Here is an 18,108-nt window from a genome sequence, read left to right as displayed (position 1 = left end):
AAGCAGCAGAAATGTTTCTGTAACCTTCCCAGGTTTGTGCCTCAAGACAATCCTGTCTCGGAGGTCTACAGGCAATTCCTTTGATTTCATGCTTGGTTTGTGCTCTGACATGAACTGTCAACTAGTTATAGTCAAGTAGATGCAAATAACTTCGAGTTGGTGCAAATGTATACAGCTTGAAACTGAACCAATCAAATCCTGCTGAGGTAAAATTCGATTGGTTCATTTTCAATGAACATAAATGTGTGCATAAATTTGCATCAACTCGAAGTTATTTGCATCTACTTGACCATCACTACTGTCAACTGTGGGAACTTATATAGACAGGTGTGTGCCTTTCCAAATCTTACCCAATCAACTGAATTTACCACAGGTGGACTCCAATTAAGATGCAAAAACATCTCAAGGATGATCAGGGGAAACAAGATGCACCTGAGCTCAATTTTGAGCTTCATGGCAAAGGCTGTGAATACTTACGTACATGTGCTTTTCCTCAATTTTTTTTATTTTTAATAATATTAATTTAATTTCATTGTCACTGTGGGATGTTGTGTGTACAATTCTAAGGGGGAAAAATGAATGTACCGTATATACTTGGCTATAAGTCGCAAAATTTAGGACTGACTCAAAGTACAAAAGTGGGGGGGTCGACTTATAGTCGCATAGTCCCAAATTTTGTGACTTACAGCCTGTGTGGGGTGAGGGTGTGGGTTATGGATGTGGGGTGTGTGTGTGGAGGGGTTACTTACCATCCATCGCTGGGCGCAGTGTCCTCTCTTTTCCTCTCTTCTCCCACACTCGCGCGGTCTACCCCCTTCAGAGAAGGTCCGGCTCCCAATGTCACATGACTTCGGGAGCAGAAGTTACAGCGCGAGTGGAGGAGAAGAGAGGAGACTGCGCCCAGCGGTGGATGGTACCAGACTGCTGCAGCAGCGGGGAGAGCGGGCATGGAGGCAAACATCTCACCTTCTGGGATCCCCACAGTTTCTATCTTCCATCTACTTCCGTTACCACACATCCCTTGTGTTGAAACCAGCGTCTCCTATGATGATGTCATCACAGGAGACGCTGGTATCAACGCATGGGATTCCTGGGAGAGGAAGTAGATGGAAGATAGAAGGTGAGATGTTTGCCTCCATGCCCGCTCTCCCCACCGCTGCAGCCTATACATGGGGGCAACTGTACTGGCTACCAAAATGTACTGGGGGCAACTATACTGGCTACAATAAAACTATACTGGGGGCAACTGTAATGGCTACCAAACTATACTGGGGGCAACTATACTGGCTACAATAAAACTATACTGGGGGCAACTGTAATGGCTACCAAACTATACTGGGGCAACTATACTTGGCTGCCTACCAATGCTGGGGCAACTATACTGGCTACCTACCTATGCTAGGGGCAACTATACTGGCTACCTTCCTATACTGGGGCAACTATACCTGGCTGCTTACCTATGCTGGGGGCAACTATACTGGCTATTTGCCTATGCAGGGAGCAACTATACTGGCTACCTACCTATACTGGGGGCAACTATACCTTGCTACCTACACTGGATGCACCTACCTGCCTAGCCTATACTGGGGGTAACAATACTGGCAACCTATACTGGGGGCAAATACCTGGCTGGCTTACATATAGACTTATACTTGAATAATTGAAAAAATCCACCTTGTGAGGGTCAAATTTTGGGGGTCGACTTATACATGGGGTCGGGTCGACTTGTATCCGAGTATATACGGTAATCCATTTTGGAGCAAGGCTGTAACATGTAACACAAAATGTGGAAAAAGTGATGCACTGTGATTACCGTAAATTCCGGATGCATTGTATGAAGTGGTGCAGTTAGCATTTTGAAACAGAACTCCGTTAACTGCTGTCAGCCGCGTGGCGTTTGTCTGCAGTTGCACAAGGCCGTTGGATGGGTTCTTTTTAGCATTCCATTTTTTAAATTTGGTCAAATTGGCCTCAATTCACTAAGCTTAACTCCTGTCTTTAATAACTCTTCTGAGCTGTTTTACAGTTATCACAATTATATCACCATGGTGATAACTGTAAAACAGCTCAGAAGAGTTATTAAAGACAGGAGTTAAGCTTAGTGAATTGAGGCCTTTAACCCTCCTGGCGGTTTGCAAAAAAATCGCCAGGGGGCAGCAAATCTTTTTTTTTAAATTTTTTTTTTTTTTTTTCATGTAGCGAGACAAAGTCTCGCTACATGATAGCCGCTGCTCAGCGGCATCCCCCCAGCCCCTCCGATCGCCGCCGGCGATCGGAGATCCGGAGATCCCGTTCAAAGAACGGGATCTCCTGGAGGGCTTCCCCCGTCGTCATGGCGACGGGCGGGATGACGTCACCGACGTCATCGACGTCGTGACGTCAGAGGGGACTCCGATCTGCCCCATAGCGCTGCCTGGCACTGATTGGCCAGGCAGCGCACGGGGTCTGGGGGGGGGGGCGGCCGCGGCGAGAGGAATTGCGGCGGATCGGCGGGTAGCGGCGGCGATCGGGCACTGCACGCAGCTAGCAAAGTGCTAGCTGCGTGCAGCAAAAAAAAAATTATGCAAATCGGCCCAGCGGGGCCTGAGCGGTGCCTTCCGGCGGCATAGCCCGAACTCAGTTCGGGCTTACCGCCAGGAAGGTTAAAGTCTTGTCAGACGCATCCTGCAGCAGATACAGTTGTTGTGAAGCCGTTGTAGGTCAAGTTTCATCAACTCCTTCTTTCAGCAGAGAGTATTCGGGACCCTTTCCTGTAAATGTCATTCCTCCCAAACCTCCTTCATTTACGCACCTGTCCTCGATATTACGTAGGCCTTGCTGACAACTCCAATGTTCGGGTTTATTGATGGACAGTACAGACCAAATCAGCTCAGAAAACAAACAATATTGTAAATTTGGTCTTTTTTCTACCTCCTTGTAATAGAACGCGGAAAAGCCGCCGCGTGTACTGACAGCAAGGCGGCTGATTCCGCGTCCAGCGGTGTGGCTGGGTCTGTTAGTTCACACAGATTGAGGAAAACGGGCGCGCGGAGAGGCAGAACCTTTATGACAGCCAAGGAGGGATCAGCTGACCAGGTTGGTCAGCTGACCTCATAGCAAGTGACTATTGGTTGATCGCTGATGGGTGGCGCCGGAGAGCGCCGCTCTATATATAGTTACTGCTGGTCAGTGTCAGGTTGTCTGCCGTTGCGAACACTTACGTGGAAGCAGTCAGACCTTAGTCAGATCCTACAGTGTGTTAGAACCAGGAGGACCTGGGAATTCACACTGAGCCAGATTACTTCTGTTATCATTGTGTTATACTTCAGACTAGTTCCAGGGTGTCGAGACCACGGACCTCACACCCAAGATTAGGGACTTTGTGTTATTATTCTGTTATACTTCAGACTAGTTCCAGGGTGTAGAGACCAAGGACCTCACACCCAAGATTAGGGTCTTTGTGTTATCATTCTGTTATACTTCAGACTAGTTCCAGGGTGTCAAGACCACGGACCTCACACCCAAGACTAGGGATACTGTGTACCATCATATTATTCTCCAGACTAGTTCCAGGGTGTAGAGACCACGGACCTCACACCCAAGACTAGGCATTGTTTGATATCTGTTATGACTTATTGCTTTTCTAAATATCCCTCTGCTTTCTGATTCGGTACCTTCGCATATCTGATTATCTGTTGCCAACCCTGCCTGCCTTTGGATACCGAATCAGCCTTCTGTCTCTGTACCTTGTCTGTCCGTGTGTTGCTGACCTGGCTTGTCCGACCTTGAGAGCTATCTCTCTCCTTAAAGAGACACTGAAGCGAAAAAAAAATATATGATATAATGAATTGGTTGTGTACTATGAATAATTACTAGAAGATTAGCAGCAAAGAAAATATTCTCATGTTTTTATTTTCAGGTATATAGTGTTTTTTCTAACATTGCATCACTCTATAATATGTGCAGATTACACAACACTCAGCATTCAAAATGAGTCTTTCAGAGCAGTCTGTGAAGTAATGACCTCTCCTCTAGCAGAGGAAAAGTAAATAGTCCAGGAACAGTTGAGATAATAAAAGTCAGATAACAGCCCTCTCCAGGACTAAGTTAGTTGGAGAGCTTAATAGCTTTTTTGCATAGAGATAACAACTGGAGTTTCTAAACTCTTCCTGCACTGGAAACAATTAGACTGATGTATCTGATCTTAATGTTTTTTTTCTTAGCTGTACTACACATACAAATCATAATCTCATCATTTTTTTTCGCTTCAGTGTCTCTTTAAGAGATAGTCTCCAGACCTGCTAGTGACATCCACCTTTCAGGTGTCACTCACTCACAGGTCCTTCCTACTTTCAGCCTGGGACTTTGGAGGTTTCAGGCTGCTGGAAGGTTTTTGCACTTCTCAGAAGGCGGTATCGCCCATACTGCCAAAGACCACCTGCTCCTCGGGTGGTCCCACTCAAAGTCATTACTGTTGCACCAAACACTCACACTATATAGGTGTCCAGAGGTTAGTTATACTTGGATTATCGGTGATTCTGCAGATCATCAATAATCGGGTATATATCTGTATTCTTGGTGATACTGCAGATCACCAATAATCAGATTCTCTCTGTGTGCTGACACCGATCGTTACACTCCTCCTAACTCTTATCCTTCTCCTCCTCGTTTGTTTAGTTGACTACGACTATTCGTAACCATATGACCTTTTGCACGCCGGATATCTCTGTCAATCATGGCTTCTTTCGGCCGTTGCATAGGCATGTTCATAGAGTCACATATGTAATCTATCCATCTTAGCCTCTGCTGTGCCCATCTTCTTTTGGCGTATGTATAGTTACACAGCCCTTAATTTTTCCAAGCATCAAGGATTTCTCCAAGTCATCTGGCCTTCTTCTCATTATGGCCCACATGCAATTCACTTTCTCTTTTTAATGTTCTTCTAGGAGATAATTTTCATCTCCTCTTTAAAATATCTTTTCAGCACTTTTCAAGTGAAAAAGTACCAAAAAGTACGTGAAAAAGTACTGGCAATTTTTTTTATTTTTTTTTAGTATTTTCTTGCTTGCTGGTGGTATAAAAAGCATTTTATTGACAAGTTCTACAAATACCTAGGAGAAAACTCAAGACAGAGAAAAAGCGAATGGCATATGGGCCATACTCTGGCCTTACTCATTAAAGTTTATTGAGAGGCAAAGGAGGAGAAAGGAGATGCTGGCACTGCAAGAAACCATCTACCATCCAGGGAGGGGGAGGGGGGGGGGGCAGCACAATCCAATGCTGGGGCGTATGTGTCATATGCTGTGCATCTTCAGCATGCTCAGGCCAAAGTAATCTATGGTCCCAAGGAAGGAAGGAGAAAGCGCCGGCACTGCTGTCATACACTTTATTCCAAGTTCATTAGGAAGTTAAAAACATGCATTGTCCATACAAAAATTGAAAAAGACACATACCATTGGTGACAGTGGAAGATGCGGTGGGTGCAGAGCCTGACGGCCGTTTCGCGCATTCAGCGCTTCTACGGAGGCTGTGTAGAAGCGCTGAACGCGCGAAACGGCCGTCAGGCTCTGCACCCTCCGCACCCACCGCATCTTCCACTGTCACCAATGGTATGTGTCTTTTTCAATTTTTGTATGGACAATGCATGTTTTTAACTTCCTAATGAACTTGGAATAAAGTGTATGACAGCAGTGCCGGCGCTCTCTCCTTCCTTCCTTGGGACACATTAAAGTTTACCATTTTAAAAATAAAAAAGTCAGATACTCACCTAAGGAGAAGGAAGGCTCGGTCCTAATGAGCCTTCCCTCTCCTCTCCCGGTGCCCGGTCCCGCGCAGGATCCCCCGTGGCAGTATTCGACCAGTTCGGTCAAATACTGCCACTTCCGCATGCCGAAAGGAACTTTCGGAAGCCTTCGGGAGCACTCGGGCTCCCGAAGACGGGCCGCTCCATACTACGCATGCGCGAGCGCCCTCTATGACGAACTCGCGTGTGCGTAGTAATGAGAGGCCCGTCTTCGGTAGCCCGAGTGCTCCCGAAGACCTCCGAAGTCCCTGCGGCGGCGGACGCGAACGGGGGAGCCAGCGCAGCACTGAGGGCACCGGGAGAGGAGAGGGAAGGCTCATTAGGACCGAGCCTTCCCTCTCCTCAGGTGAGTATCCGACTTTTTTATTTTTAAAATGGTAAACACTGCCTTTAAAGGGATCCTAGAGCCTGGGAAAAAAAAATCAGTTTTACTCACCTGGGTCTTCTACCAGCCCCCTGCAGCAGTCCTGTGCCCTCGCAGTCACCCTCGGATCCTCCTGTCCCCCGCCGCCAGCTAGTTTCATTTTCAGCCAACGGGCTCACTGCGCCTGCGCAGGCCTGGCCACGCGTCTCCTTCTTCGCGTTCCTGTCCACAATACCACTATTGCAAACGCGAAGAAGACTACGCGTGACCAGGCGTGTTGAGCCTGTCGGCGAAACTAAAGTAGCTGGCGGCGGGGGACAGGAGGATCCGTGAGTGACTGCGAGGGCACAGGACTGCTGCAGGGGGCTGGTAGAAGCCTCAGGTGAGTAAAACTGATTTTTTTTTCCAGGCTTAAAGCGGATCCGAGACGACAAGTAACTTGTCTATATATCTTATCTAAAGTTTAGATAGTTTACACAGCAAATCTGGCTGCATACAGCTTTAATAGAATATGATTATTTCTTCCTGTGATACAATGAGAGCAGCCATGTTGTTTGCTTTAATAGAATATGATTATTTCTTCCTGTGATACAATGAGAGCAGCCATGTTGTTTGTAAACATTACACAGAGGCAGGCTTGTCTGTATCTTGATCAACACACACAAGCAATAGAACACAGCAATACATGCATGCAGCTACATTTGAGTCGTCAGCAGGTGCTCGTCAGCCAATCAGGATGCACTGTCATACACCCTTTACCTGCCATACCACATCTAGCAGCCATTAGCATTCAGGTGGGAGGCTTCAGTTGGACGCAAATCGCAAGATTGCGTCGCTAGCAGGACCGACCCGTGCAGGCATCCCTCCCACAGGGGTCCCTCCCTAACCGCTCACCTGTCCGCCATGTCCTAGAGCTTTTTTTTTTTTTCAGCTCTAGGACATGGCGGACAGGTGAGCGGTTAGGGAGGGACCCCTGTGGGAGGGATGCCTGCACGGGGCGGTCCTGCTAGCGTCGCAATCTTGCGATTTGCGTCCAACTGAAGCCTCCCACCTGAATGCTAATGGCTGCTAGATGTGGTATGGCAGGTAAAGGGTGTATGACAGTGCATCCTGATTGGCTGACGAGCACCTGCTGACGACTCAAATGTAGCTGCATGCATGTATTGCTGTGTTCTATTGCTTGTGTGTGTCGAATTTAGCATTCAGTATGGAGGCAGTGTTGGTGGGTTTTCTGGATGTGAGAGGTCCAGAGCCTGGGTGTGAGAGGTCCAGGCCCACCTGCACTCCCCTCCAGGTATCGCGCATTGGCCTTGGGGCCCCGGCCAGTGAGAGAGGTCCGGGGCCCCTGGCCATCTTGCCGAACCAATCGTGTGTGTTTTTTTTTTCTGTATCTTGATCACTAAGCCTGTGAAAAAACCTGATCCCCCTCCTTCCTCCTCCCCTCTTCCTCTGAAATCAATGGATAGTAACACTTCCTCCTTCTCCTGCCCAGACTGAGCTCCAATGAGCCCTTGCTACTGCTAAGGCTCTCTGAAAACCTGTGGGCGTGGTTTATTTAGTTTATAGGGAATTAGAGTATTAAAACAAAAACAAAAAAGTATTTGGCTTGAGGAATGCCCTATAAATGATAGGAAAGGAACACAATTATGCAATGAGTAAAAGTTCACCTCGGATCCACTTTAAGCGCCTCTAAGTATTGACTGGTTAGATCTTCTGGCAGTCCCGGGAACTCTCAGTAGCTTTCTCCCCACTCACAATTCAAAAGCATCAATATTTGTACCCTTATTTATAGTCCAGGAAGATGAAATCTGTTGCAACTTTTTTTCCGTCTATTTGTAGACAAGCTCAGGACATTTATATTGTGCATTTCTCCTGGCGGCCTCAAAACGTCAGAGCTGCAGCCACTTAAAGAGGAACTCCAGTGAAAATAATGTAATAAAAAAAGTGCTTCATTTTTACCATAATTATGTATACATGATTTAGTCAGTGTTTGCTCATTGTAAAATCTTTCCTCTCCCAGATTCACATTCTGACATGTATTACATGGTGACATTGTTACTGTGGGCAAATTATGTAGCTGTTTCTATCTGGTCTGGCTTTAACAGACAGCTGTAAGCAGCTATTTCCTGTCTGAACATTGTTACATTGTGGCAGTTTGCCCAGAGTACCGTACGGTACCAGAGCCTCTTGTGGGAGGGGTTTCAGCAAAAAATCAGTCATACAGCGCCCCCTGATGGTCTGTTTGTGAAAATCATTATTTTTCTCATGTAAAAGTGGGTATCAGCTACTGATTGGGATAAAGTTCAATTCTTGGTCGGAGTTTCTCTTTAAGGCGCACTCCACGGGCAACCAGGATCATTAAGGAGCCTTGTCCAATGACTCCTTATGTACTGGCTTGTGCAAGGATTCAAACCCTTTACAAACACTACATCAAAGACAATAGCCTTACCAGTACAATATCCAGCTGACCCTAGAATTACTACAGAGAATGCAGCTGAGAATTGTAGATTGTTCATTGGATCAGATGACATGACTTTAGCATTCTTGATGTTAAGCAGTAGACCAGCTTTGGCACTTCCTTGTTTGACATTCATGACTATGCTTTTCAATTCTTCCTCAGTTTCAGCCATCAGGCTTTGTTCACATTGCGTTCTGATCACGTTCACGTTAGGCTTTTTTTACGTGATTTTTTTTTTTTTTTTTGCGATTTCCGGCACTTGGGTGGGCGGTGCGTTTTTTTGTTAAAAGCACTTTTCCAAGCGTTTTTCCAGAGCGTTTTTTTTTTCATTCACTCCCTGACGCAAGTCAGGAAGTGAACTCTTTGATCCGGAAAACAATAAATACAATGTATTTATTCTTAAAAACACGAACGCAATCGCTGCACAAAACGATTTTATAAGCGTTTTGCGTTTTTCCTATACCTTCCATTGAAGCAGAATCGCCCCAAAAATGGTCCATGCAGCGCTTTTCAGATCTGAAAGCAAACGGAACGCCCCAATATGAACTAGCGCATAGGAAAGCATGGTGTAAGCGTTTCCAGGGCAATTTTGAAAAATCGCCAGCGCTTGAAAAAATGAAAAAGCGCCTCTAGTGTGAACAAGCCCTCAGAGTGGTATCAGCGGCAAGCCTCCCCCTAGCTACTAATAAAACTAGCCCTTAGTATTGCTGTCTACGGTGGCGCCCAAATTAGCAGGTGCAGCACCCAAAATACCTGCCTTTGTAATGGCGCCTATTTCTATATTAGTATGTCAACCGAATCAGACATTGTACAAACGCAGGGTTTAAAGAGAATCTGTAATGTAAAAAAAACCCTCTAGGGGATACTCACCTCGGGAGGGAGAAGCCTCTGGATCCTAACGAGGCTTCCCCTGTCCTCTGGTGTCTCCGAAATCCAGCGCTGCAGCCCCCCGAGCCACGGCGAGGCAAATATTTACCTACCGCAATCCTGTGCAGACGCACTAGTGTCTTCTCCGTTCGGGTTAAGGCAGAAATAGCCGAACCCGATCATTCTGCTTTACTGCGCAGGCGCAAGTCCTTTTGCGCCTGCGCAGTAGAGCGGATACGATCTGGTTTGGCTGATCCCACCTTACCTAAACAAAGAGCTCCTTGTGCGCTTGCGCAGGATCGCAGAGAGGTAAATATATCCCCGCTTGTCAAGCTTGTCGGGGAGGATCCCTCCCCGCTGATTGGAGGGAAAGGACGCAGGCGGGAAGCGGTGACATAGAGGAGGCGGGGGAGCGGCAGAGAGTGACAGTGGCAATGTAAACAGCCGGCTAGCGACACGCTGCGTGTCGCTAGCATGGGGATTTTTGATTTATGTGGGCAAGCAGAGCGCAAGGGGGGGGGGGGGATCTGGGGGAGAACGATATAGCAACAGAGGCTGGCATTATACAGTATGTAGACCCAGCCTATGTGTGCAATTAGGATTTTTAAAACCCACCTCGGGTTCTCTTTAAGCTATACACATGAAAAAGTGGAAAGGAAGTTGTTGCTGCAGAGTTTATTTATTTTTATTCAGAAGCAGTTTGGCGTCTGGCTGTCTCTTCCGAAGGACCAGAGCACAAGTCAGCGGTCCAAGATAGTCCAGAGACGGGAAGGAGGAGGCCTCTCATTAGGAAGAACCATCATCCTCCCATCGCAGTTCTGTGTACAGAGACCGGCTCCAAATGCTCTCCCGCCATCTGCAGCTCTCTCATTTACAACCTTTCAGATGTGCTTTTTATTCATTAGATCCGAGGCATAAATGAATGTATGTAGTCATTCTGCTGAGGAAAAACACCAATTATCTCCTTCTCTGCTCGGCTGCAGAGGCGCTCCAGCTGCTCATCAAAGGGCCATGTACAAGTTGTCGTAGATGCAGGATATCTTGTGTCTAGAGACGATGGTACCGGCATAAGACAGGACATGAGGGACCGGTCTGGTGGGAGAGCTAGGAAAACCCACCTGCGGCCAAACGGCTGTGACCTCAGGGCAGTTTCTAGGCTAAATCGCACCCAGGGCGAGGGTGTAAAAATTGTGCCCCCTTCCCCCCGCCCCCATGGATTTGCGAACCCTTACTCTTTAGGGACAGTCACCCAGCCACAGGTCACAAGTAGATCTGCCTACTTACCGGTGACCAGCCGCTCATCCAGGAGGAAGCAGGGACCAGGAGAAGAGAGCCCATAAAGCCAACTCCTCCATGGGCACCGCGCACTGACAGCCTGCAGTACCGCTACAGGACATCAGGTGTCATCACACGGTGGTGACGTGATGATGATGACTTGATGTCTGACGCAGGCAGCCGAGGAGGAGTCAACAGGGCTGGATTTACCATAAGGCACTGTAGGCACCTGCCTACAGGCGCCTGATGTGGGAGAGGCGGCTCACTCCCCTCCTCTACTGCCTCCCGCCCTCCTTCCCTATGCAGAAGGTGATCGCGCTGGTAATCTTCTTTCTTCTTCCATTTGGCTGCACCAGGCGTCACCAGCTCCCTAGTGGTTATATCCTTCTGTCTGCGCCCCCCTTCTTCTACTTGCCGGTCTGCGCCCCCTTCTTCTACTACCCGGTCTGCGCCCAGGGTGGTCACCCGGTCCGCACTGCCGAAGAAACGGCCCTGTGTGACCTTGACTAATCCTTGAGGCCTTGTTCACATTATAAATCGGCAGCGCTATCGGAAGCGCTGAGTAATTTATACAAATCGGAAGCGCTGAGTAATTTATACAGCGATTTTGAAAGAGCTGTTCTAAGCACTTTTGTGTAGCAATGTTTTATTTCACTTCCTGATAGTCAGAAAGTGAACTATTTGCCCCCGGAAATGAATAAATACAATGTATTTATTAATTGAAAGTGCTCGGGAAATCGCTTTTCAAAGCGCTTTATTTAAGCACTTAGTGATTTCCCTATATTTTCTATTGAATCGCAAATGCTCTGAAAATTGTGCAGGAGGTGCGTTTGCAATTGGATAGAAAGCTCATCGCTCATGTGAGAACACTCAAACATCACACTAGCGCTTAAAGGTGATTTTTTTTAAATCGCCAGCGATTTTTAAAAAAAGGGAAACCGCTCTTAGGGCTTGTTCACACTACAAGAGCTTTTTAAACACTAGTGATTTTGTAATGCTATGGGGGATTTTTACAAAATCACATCGCTCCAGTGTGAACACACACATAGGATAACATTAGCAAGAGCTTTTAAAATCAGAGAGCACTTAGAGAAGCTCTTGTAGTGTGAACAAGCCCTCACAGCTACAACCCGCTGCTGGTTTTATTGGGGGGGAGGGGGGGGGAAGGATAAGGCTGGGTTCACACCAGGGCCGGCCCGAGGCAGAGGCGAGGGAGGCTCCAGCCTCAGGGCGCAGTGTAGGAGGGGGCGAATACAGGCGGTGTAAAAGACAATGCCTGGAGGATCGGTAAGTTGCTTCTGGTGCATGGGGGGATGGGGTTGGTGCTATTTTCAGCAGGTTGTTTTTGTGGCGCAGAGGCTGAGGGAGCATGATATACATCCCCCTAATTCGGGGCAGAGGCGAGAGAGGCTCCAGCCTCAGGGCGCAGTGTAGGAGGGGGCACAGGGCAGGGCCGAGGCGAGAGAGGCTCCAGCCTTAGGGTGGAGTGTAGGAGGTGGTGCAGGGCCGAGACAGAGGCGAGAGAGGCTCCAGCCTCAGGGCGCAGTGTAGGAGGGGGCACATGGCAGAGGCGAGAGAGGCTCCAGCCTCAGGGTGCAGTGTAGGAGGTGGTGCAGGGCCGAGACAGAGGCGAGAGAGGCTCCAGCCTCAGGGTGCAGTGTAGGAGGGGGCGCACAACTCACTCAGCTATCATTCCCCTGTTGTGTTTGAAGCAGAGATAAATAATAAAAGGGGATACATGGCAGTGACTGCAAGCCAGATAACTAGAGATTAAGGTGTGGGGGGCCCTGGGGCACCTCTTAGTCTAATAGCAATACGTGTGTGTGACGGCTGGGGTGGGAGGGATGGAGGGGCGCACTTTGGTGTCACAGCCTTGGGTGCTGGAAGACCTTGTCCCGGCTCTGGTTCACACTACAGCTAAAATCACTCCATCTCAGGGAACAGACCACCATGGAGGAACGGACGTGTCATCGGTTCCTGTGTTAGTCACAGGATCTGGCTAGACATATTCCAGTTGTCCATTTTGTTGTGTTCATTGCAATGAAGGAATGCAAAGTCCCAACCAGTGGGGTAACTACAATTCAATGAGCCCCCCAGCGAAACGTTGAACCAATGCTCACACCCGTCCCCTTGGGGCCCTTCACTGCCTGGGGGCCCATCTCACGAGGGTGATAAAACAAGTGTGCCATGAGGATCTTCACTAGAGATGGGCCGAACGGTTCGCCAGCAAACGGTTCCACGCGAACTTCGGTGGTTCGCGTTCGCGTCCCGCTGGCGAACCTTTGCGGAAGTTCGGTTCGCCCCATAATGCACCTTGAGGGTCAACTTTGACCCTCTACATCACAGTCAGCAGGCCCAGTGTAGCCAATTAGGCTACACTAGCCCCTGGAGCCCCACCCCCCCTTATATAAGGCAGGCAGCGGCGGCCATTACGGCCACTCGTGTGCCTGCATTAGTCAGAGTAGGGCGAGCTGCTGCAGACTGTCTCTCAGGGAAAGATTAGTTAGGCTTAACTTGTTCCTGTCTGGCTGCATACCTGTGCTGTGAACCCACCACTGCATACCTGTGCTGTGAACCCACCACTGCATACCTGTGCTGTGAACCCACCACTGCATACCTGTTCTGTTCAGTGGACCCGCCACTGTATACCTGTTCATTGAACCCACCACTGCATACCTGTTCTGTGAACCCACCACTGCATACCTGTTCAGTGAACCCACCACTGCATACCTGTGCTGTGAACCCACCACTGCATACCTGTTCTGTGAACCCACCACTGCATACCTGTACTGTGAACCCACCACTGCATACCTGTTCTGTGAACCCACCACTGCATACCTGTTCTGTGAACCCACCACTGCATACCTGTTCAGTGTACCCACCACTGCATACCTGTGCTGTGAACCCACCACTGCATACCTGTTCTGTGAACCCACCACTGCATACCTGTTCTGTGAACCCACCACTGCATACCTGTTCTGTGAACCCACCACTGCATACCTGTTCAGTGAACCCGCCACTGCATACCTGTTCTGTTCAGTGGACCCGCCACTGTATACCTGTTTAGTGAACCCGCCACTGCATACCTGTTGTGTTCAGTGTACCTGCCACTGCATATCTGTTCTGTGAACCTGCCACTGTATACCTGTTCTGTTCAGTGAACCCGCCACTGTATACCTGTTCAGTGAACCCGCCACTGCATACCTGTTGTGTTCAGTGAACCCGCCACTGTATACCTGTACTGTTCAGTGAACCCGCCACTGCATACCTGTTCTGTTCAGTGAACCTGCCACTGTATACCTGTACTGTTCAGTGAACCCGCCACTGCATACCTGTTCAGTGAACCCACCACTGCATACCTGTTCAGTGAACCTACCACTGCATAGCTGTTGTGTTCAGTGAACCCGCCACTGCATACCTGTTCTGTTCAGTGGACCCGCCACTGTATACCTGTTTAGTGAACCCGCCACTGCATACCTGTTCAGTGAACCCGCCACTGCATACCTGTTGTGTTCAGTGAACCCGCCACTGTATACCTGTACTGTTCAGTGAACCCGCCACTGCATACCTGTTCAGTGGACCCGCCACTGTATACCTGTACTGTTCAGTGAACCCGCCACTGTATACCTGTACTGTTCAGTGAACCCGCCACTGCATACCTGTTATGTGAACCCACCACTGCATACCTGTTCAGTGAACCCACCACTGCATACCTGTTGTGTTCAGTGAACCCGCCACTGCATACCTGTTCTGTTCAGTGGACCCGCCACTGTATACCTGTACTGTTCAGTGAACCCGCCACTGCATACCTGTTCAGTGAACACGCCACTGTATACCTGTACTGTTCAGTGAACCCGCCACTGCATACCTGTTCTGTTCAGTGAACCTGCCACTGTATACCTGTACTGTTCAGTGAACCCGCCACTGCATACCTGTTCTGTGAACCCACCACTGCATACCTGTTCAGTGAACCGACCACTGCATACCTGTTGTGTTCAGTGAACCCGCCACTGCATACCTGTTCTGTTCAGTGGACCCGCCACTGTATACCTGTTTAGTGAACCCGCCACTGCATACCTGTTCAGTGAACCCGCCACTGTATACCTGTACTGTTCAGTGAACCCGCCACTGTATACCTGTTCTGTTCAGTGAACCCGCCACTGTATACCTGTTCAGTGAACCCGCCACTGCACACCTGTTGTGTTCAGTGAACCCGCCACTGTATACCTGTACTGTTCATTGAACCTGCCACTGCATACCTGTTCTGTTCAGTGAACCCACCGCATCAGTGCGCATACCTGTGCAGTTAAGTGAACCCACCTACCTACGTGAGTGCACGCAGTGTGATATACCACTCCGTGCATACCCGATATGGACAAAACAGGTAGAGGAAGAGGTAGTGCCAGAGCCAGAGGAAGGCCACCCGGCAGGTCTGCGCGAGGTCGTGTAAATGTAATTTCGTGTGGACCTGGCCCACAGTACAGTGCTCGGAAGAAGGCACGTCCCATCACCTCCCAAGATTGTCAGGACGTGGTTGAGTATTTAGCGACACAGAACACCTCATCTTGCTCAGCCACCAGCGCTACTACTAGCACCACTTCCGCTGCATTTGACACTTCGCAAGAATTATTTAGTGGTGAAATCACTGATGCACAGCCATTGTTGTTACAGCCAGATGAATTTTCACCAGCTCATATGTCTGCGTTACGCGGCAACACTATGGATGTAACGTGTAAGGAGGATGAAGGACCTACTGATGGTGCATGTTTGGATTTTTCAAGCGAAGCTGGGCAGGATGATTACGATGATGACGATGATAGGGATCCTCTGTATGTTCCCAATAGAGGAGATGAAGAGGGAGACAGTTCAGAGGGAGAGTCAGAGAGTAGTAGGAGGAGAGAAGTTGCTGAAAGAAGCTGGGGCAGCTCTTCGTCAGAAACAGCTGGTGGCAGAGTCCGGCACCATGTATCGCCACCTTTGTACAGCCAGCCAACTTGCCCTTCAGCATCAGCTGCTGAGGTCCCAATAGTGCCCACATCCCAGGGTGGCTCAGCGGTGTGGAAATTTTTTAATGTGTGTGCCTCAGATCGGACCAAAGCCATCTGTTCGCTCTGCCAACAAAAATTGAGCCGTGGAAAGGCCAACACTCACGTAGGGACAAGTGCCTTACGAAGGCACCTGGAGAAAAGGCACAAACAGCAATGGGATGGCCACCTGAGCAAAAGCAGCAGCAGCACACAAAAGCAAAGCCACCCTCCTTCTCCTCTTTCTCCTCCATCAGGTGCATTATCTGCTTCTGCCGCTTTCTCCCTTCCACCTTCACAGGCACCCTCCTCCACTCCGCCTCTGCCCTTGAGCGGTTCCTGCTCCTCTGCCCACAGCAGCAGTCAGGTGTCCGTGAAGGAAATGTTTGAGCGGAAGAAGCCAATTTCGGCCAGTCACCCCCTTGCCCGGCGTCTGACAGCTGGCGTGGCGGAACTGTTAGCTCGCCAGCTGTTACCATACCGGCTGGTGGACTCTGAGGCCTTCCGTAAATTTGTGGCCATCGGAACACCGCAGTGGAAGATGCCAGGCCGCACTTATTTTTCGAGAAAGGCCATACCCCAACTGCACCGTGAAGTTGAGAGGCAAGTGGTGTCATCTCTTGCGAAGAGCGTTGGGTCAAGGGTACACCTGACCACGGATGCCTGGTCTGCCAAGCACGGGCAGGGCCGCTACATTACGTACACAGCCCATTGGGTGAACCTGGTGGTGAACGATGGCAAGCAGGGCGCAGCGGACCAAATTGTGACACCTCCACGGCTTGCAGGCAGGCCTCCTGCCACCTCCTCTCCTCCTGCTACATGCTCTTCGCTGTCCTCCTCCTCCTTGGCTGAGTGGCAGTTCTCCTCTCCAGCTACACAGCCCCAGCTCCGCAGGGCCTATGCTGCATGCCAGGTAAGACGGTGTCACGCCATCTTAGACATGTCTTGTCTCAAAGCGGAGAGTCACACTGGAGCAGCTCTCCTGGCTGCTCTTAAGAAACAGGTGGATGAGTGGCTGACCCCGCACCACCTGGAGATAGGCAACGTGGTGTGCGACAACGGCAGCAATCTGCTTGCCGCTTTGCATATGGGGAAGCTGACACACATACCCTGCATGCAGGGCCGGGCCGAGGCATAGGCTGGAGAGGCTGCAGCCTCAGGGCGCAGTGTAGGAGGGGGCGCACAATTCATTCAGCTGTCATTCCTAATTGTGTTTTAAGCAGAAAGAAATAAGAAAAGGGGATACATAGCAGTGACTGCAAGCCAGATAACTAGATATTAAGGTGTTGGGGAGGATTGGGGGCCCTGTGGCCCTCTTAGTCTAATAGCAATCAGTGTGTGATGGTTGGGGTGGGAGGGATGGAGGGGCGCACTTTGGTGTCTCAGCCTTGGGTGCTGGAGGACCTTGTCCCGGCTCTGCCTGCATGGCACATGTCATGAATCTAGTGGTTCAAAGATTTGTGGCAAAGTACCCTGGCTTAGCGGATGTCCTGAAGCAGGCCAGGAAGTTCTGTGGGCATTTGAGGCGGTCTTACACAGCCATGGCACGCTTTGCGGAAATTCAGCGCAAAAACAACATGCCGGTGAGACGCCTCATTTGCGATAGCCCGACTCGCTGGAACTCGACCCTGCTCATGTTCTCCCGCCTGCTAGAACAGAAGAAAGCCGTCACCCAGTACCTCTACAACTACAGTAGAACGAAACAGTCTGGGAAGATGGGGATGTTCTGGCCCGACAACTGGACACTGCTGAAAAATGCATGCAGGCTCATGCGGCCGTTTGAGGAGGTGACCAACCTGGTGAGCCGCAGTGAGGGCACCATCAGCGACTTAATTCCCTACGCTTACTTCTTGGAGCGTGCTGTGCGTAGAGTGGCGGATGAAGCTGTGAATGAGCGTGACCAGGAACCGTTACGGCAGGAACAGGCATGGGACCAATTTTCATCAGATCCAGCTGTTTCCTCAACACCTGCGGCAGCACAGAGGGGGGAGGAGGAGGAAGAAGAGAAGTCGTGTGCAGAAGACGAGTCAGATTCAGAGGATGATGAGCAAGGTGTTTCTTTGGGGGAGGAGGAGGAGGAGGGGACAGCGGCAGGAGAACAACCGCAGCAGGCGTCGCAGGGGGCTTGTGCTGCTCAACCTTCCCGTGGTATTGTTCGCGGCTGGGGGGAGGAGGTTGACTTACCTGACGTCACTGAGGAAGAGCAAGAGGTAAGGTGGAAAGGATGCAGCACATGCAGAACCAGCTGTCAACTATGCTTTACAATGCCTTTAAGGGTGATGTGACAGCACAACGCCAGCAAGGTACCACTGCCACTAATCCTCCTCCCGTGTCCACG

The sequence above is a fragment of the Hyperolius riggenbachi genome, chromosome 3 (assembly GCF_040937935.1).
Source record: "Hyperolius riggenbachi isolate aHypRig1 chromosome 3, aHypRig1.pri, whole genome shotgun sequence".
Taxonomy (NCBI): Eukaryota; Metazoa; Chordata; class Amphibia; order Anura; family Hyperoliidae; genus Hyperolius; species Hyperolius riggenbachi.
The sequence above is the reverse complement of the archived record's forward strand: the minus strand, read 5'-3'. Positions refer to the sequence as shown.